We start from the raw sequence: 5005 nt of genomic DNA on the forward strand, positions 1-5005 counted from the left end.
CCAGGCCCCGCCCCCGGACCGCCCCCGGACCGCCCCCGGACTGCGGGCGCCGCTCGCTGGAGCCCGAGCCCCCGGCGCAGCCAACTAGGCCTTTGTGTGGGCCCCCAGCCCCCTCGGCGCGAGCCGCGGCCCAGCCCGGCTCCCCGCCAAACCCGGCCTGGAGTGCGGGATGGGACGGGGCCCTGCGCCCCGACACCGGCCGCGGCTCCTCGCGCACGCGACCCCAGCACGGACCCCACACCCCCTTTCGCACCCGGCGCCGGGACTCCTCACTCGCGCGCCCAGAAGTCCGCGCGCTCTCACACACGCCGCCTGCACACGCGCACCCGGGCACGTTCACACACACGCCAAGCTGGCCTCCCCCCCCACCTTTCACACTCGCGCACGTTCACGCCGGGACCCCCCCCCCCCCCCCGGGCCGACTGTCTTCACGCGCTCAGACGCACACATGCTCTCTTCAGAACTGTCACCTCTGCAGGTGACGTAGCGGACACGACTTTCACACACTCAGCCGCTCACGTCCCTATTCACACGTTTACACGGACTCACAAGGGAATCCCCAGACCCGAAGTGTAAGGACGTGTTTTCGTACACAAATGCCACACAGGCGCCCACAGTTCACACACAGGGCCTTTTGCTCGCACACATGCTGGCCCGTCTTTTTTACATTTTCTCCTACGCTAACTGCAGCGATTTATTAATTTTTTTTTAACGTTTATTTATTTTTGGGAGACAGGGAGAGACCGAGAATGAGCAGGGGAGGAACAGAGACAGAGGGAGACACAGAATAGGAAGCAGGCTCCAGGCTCTGAGCTGTCAGCACAGAGCCGGACGCGGGGCTCGAACCCACAAACCGCGAGATCACGTCCCAAGCCGAAGTCAGTTGCTTAGACTGAACCACCCAGGCGCCCCTAACCGCAGCGCTTTACAGTGGGCCCTAGAGAGCGAACTGAATTGCCCCTCACACGCACCATTTTCCCCACCAACCACTCACGGACCCACTTGGATGGACGTAAATCTCAGCCCCGGTGCCACAGACCCCGAGTCCCACACGCAGGCCCAGACACAGACCCTGTCAAAGCCCTAGTCACAGATGCTTGGGTGGTAAGTCCCAGTCCCCGATGATCCACCTCTGACACAGACCCACAGACAGCACACTCGGCCATGCCACTGGGTCTCTCTGCCTGGCTCGGGTCTCCTTTCTGCCTGAAAATTTCCAGGGCAACCCAGGCTCATGGGTGGAGAGAAAACCGGCCTGTGTGTGCTTGTGAGCATGTAGCGTAGAGGAAAACCTTTTGAGTAATGATAGAGGGAGGAGAATAAAAACTGAAGTTTCCATTGTTTCCTGTGAGAGTTGCTAGGTTCCAGAGACTCATGGCTGGGTTTGCAGCCAGGAGTGAGGTGAGCTGTGGACAGAAGGAAATGCCCAGCTAACCGGGCGGCACCAGGCCTGGCTCCGGAAGGCATGTTCCCTGTGATAGGGGCCTGCAGGCTCCCGGTCACTCTGTGGCCTCCCATCTAGGCGCCTGGGGGATTGAGAAAATGCTGGCGTCCCGACCCCCATCCCAGACAGATGCTCCATCCCCAAAAGATTGGGTTCTTCACCCTGTGGGGCCTATTTCTGGGGGACCAGCTCAGAGCTGTAAAGGACAAACACTACATCTGCAGTGCTTTGGTCAACTCCTTGGCCCCAACCCAGATGCCAGGCACAACACCGAGGAAGGACTGTTACTGCTCCAAACAGGGAGATACAGGTAGACCGAGGAGGGATGTCTGATCTTGGCCCTTGGTGAATCCCTAATCTGGTGGCAGGAAGCAAGAGAATATAGTCCCCTGTCCTCATGCTGTTCTCAGTCTGATAGAGAATCCTGCCCCTCCCGCCCCACTGTGCAATCCTGAGCAAATTAGTCAACCTTTCGAGGCCTCAGTTTCATCATCCAGAAAATAGGAAAAGGGGGCACCTGGGTGGCTCTGTTGGCTGAGCATCTGACTCTTGGTTTCATCTCAGGTCATGATCTCACCGTTGATGAGTTCGAGCCCTGTACTGGGCTCCACACTGACAGTGCAGAGCCTGCTTGGAATTCTCTCTCTCTCCCTCTCTTTCTCTCTCTCGCTCTCTCTCTGCCCCCCCCCCACTCTCTCTATCAAAATAAATAAACTTTAAAAATACTTTTTAAAAATTAAGAAAAAGAAATTAGGAACAGGAGACTATTACTAAGACCTCTCTCACAGTGCCGTTGAGGATCAAAATGAATGAATGAATCTATTTCTTAAAAAAGAACAGCTTCAGGCACATAGTAAGCACTAAATAAATGGTAACTCTTTCTCTGATTCCTGTCTCCGGATGAGCTCCCAATCCGAAGAGGGAGACACAATTCCGCCCTCGGGGGCTCTAGTCTGATGGAGGAGCAGTGTTGCACCCAGTGTGTTGCTCCTAATCTGAAAACTAGGTACAGCCTTCACCCCCAGGACCTCCAGCATGATGGATGAGCACAGCCTTGCATTGGAGCTCTCCCTCTCTGATGAAGAAAGTTACAAAACTCCACTGACTTCAGAGTTGGCAGGCGGCCAGCCTTGGTGGCGGGATTTTTCCAAGGCCTTTGCTGTCTGTGGAGGGTCAGCGTCCGTGACAAATCACATTTTGTGAACTGCCCCGGTGTCTTTTCCCCACCTCGGGCCCCTTAAGTCCCGGAGCTTTGGCTTCTTGGATGATTTGCTCATGGGCAAAGGGAGAAGCGGAACAAGCAACCCTTTGTAGATGTGTGGTTAAGACTAAACCCGAGCTATAAGTCTTGCTGGCTCAAAGAGGTCGTGCTAGAGATGGTAAAGCCGACTGGCGGCTGGAAGGAGCAGGGCTGACGCAGAGGGCAGGAAAATATGGCCTGTCCGGAAAGTCTTCCAGAATAACTCCACCCACCCTGAGGATTGGTCATCCACCGATTTATTCTGTATCCTTTCCTTCCCACTAAAGGATCTGGCCAGCTCTGTTTTCCTTTGCAGTCCTTGATATCTTTAGTAAATGTTCTCAAGTTGCCTTGTCTAGGGCCTGGCTATCTCCTCATATGGCTTAAAAGGGAAGCAGAGGCAGAACTTTGGGGCTTTGCTGAGTCCGGGAGGCGCCTGTAATCGCACCGTGTGCACTCATAGCTCAGGGTGCTCGTCATACTCTTGGAGAGAAACAATTCAAGTCTTGCACAAGGTGCCTTAGATAAGGAGAGACTCTGAGAGTTTGGATAGGTAATAGTAGCCAAACAATCTGGCTTCTGAGAAACAGGAGTTGGGTGCCTTCTGGAACCAGCAGCCAGAGTTTGTGGGCGACCTGTCTGCCACTCCAAAATTGACAGGACTCAGCTTTTCTTGGCTTCCACTTCCACTCCAAATCTTTTCTCTGCCTCAGAGCTTCTCACTTGTTTCACAAGCCTTTGTTCGTTCATTCATTCAGAGCTACAGTGAATGGTTGGGCAGGTTGTTCACCGAACAAGAGTATGCAGCCAAGTGGGCCCTGCTTTGGGGCTAGATCTGCCCAGAGAGGGTACCTTTTGTTCATATGAGCAAAAGCACCGTGTGGGCTAACTGTGGACCTGCATTCATTCAATAATGAAAATGAATACCTATTTTGCACAAAGGTTCCAGTACCTGTGTGGGAAAACAGATGCTGGCAGGGTAAGGATATGTCCTTGGGTGATAACATAGAACAGGAAAATTGGCATTAAAAGGGAGTGGAGATGGAGGAGAGGAAACCTGGGGGTGATGTGAAGAAGAGGAGGAGGAGGACAGAGGACACAGTTCTAAGCAGGCAGTAAAAGTTCCCATGAGAAGGAGAGGACCCTACAAGGCCTGGCAAGATACAGTCCTGCCCATTTCTCTAGCTTCCTCCTTCCCCCAACATGGTCTCTACGCATGCTTTTCCTTCTCCCCGAGTGCGTTTCCCACCCAATAACCCCTCCTCTTCATCCTACTCTCTTTTAGCGTTTAGCTCGAAGATCGTGCCACCATCGAAGCCTTGCCTGACCTCCCAGGCTAGGTCATGTCCCCTGCTGTACTTTCCCACAACCTGCCTCCCCCAAGCTTCTCTCTCAACATTTTTACATTTGCAATAATTTGGAAGATCGTTTAATATTATGAGGCATAATCAAGGCAGGGAGCGTGATGGTCTGATTTCTGTCTTGTTCCCAACTGTATCCCCTGTGAAGGGCACAGTGCCTGGCAGGGAGCTGGCACTTGGATGATTTCACTTGAATGAAAGAACGAATTGGTAAATGTCCCCGTTCTAGTCTGTACTTGGAGCAGATACATTCCCCTCACTGTTTGATTGACACGGAATCTCAGGTGCCTGGGTGGGTCCATTGATTGATCCCAGTGTCATAGGATCAAGCCCCACGTTGGGGCTCAGCGTGGAGCCTGCTTGGGATTCTCTTTCTCTCTCCCTCCCTCTCAAAAAACAAAAACAAAACGAAAAACCCCACTGGATCTCATTTAATTATTACCACAGTTCTGGGTAGTTGGCATGACATTGTATTTTATTTTATTTTATTTTATTTTATTTTATTTTATTTTAGAAGTTTTTTTAATGTTTATTTATTTTTGAAGGAGAGAGAGAGAGACAGAGCGCAAGCAAGGGAGGGGCAGAAAGAGAGGGAGAGACAGAATCCGAAGCAGGCTCCAGGCTCTGAGCTGTCAGCACAGAGCCGGACGTGGGGCTCGAACTCACAAACCGCGAGATCATGACCTGAGCCGAAGTCGGACGCTCACCCAGGTGCCCCATGACAGTGTATTTTATTACTGCCCTTTTCCAGACAAGGAAACTGAGTCTCCAAAGCACGGAGTGGCTTGCCCAGATCGCACACGGTCAGTATGAGGTAGGGCCAGGATTCACATCCACATCTGTCTGACTCTAGAACCCACATTCTCTACCACATCCAATTCTGCTTCTCTCTGAGTTGTTCCCAACTCTGCCTAGGTAGAAGTGTGCCTTTTCTGAAAATAGCCTGGATTTGACCCTTCT

The sequence above is a fragment of the Herpailurus yagouaroundi genome, unplaced genomic scaffold, assembly GCF_014898765.1.
Source record: "Herpailurus yagouaroundi ecotype Mexico unplaced genomic scaffold, PumYag 77, whole genome shotgun sequence".
NCBI classification, from domain to species: domain Eukaryota; kingdom Metazoa; phylum Chordata; class Mammalia; order Carnivora; family Felidae; genus Herpailurus; species Herpailurus yagouaroundi.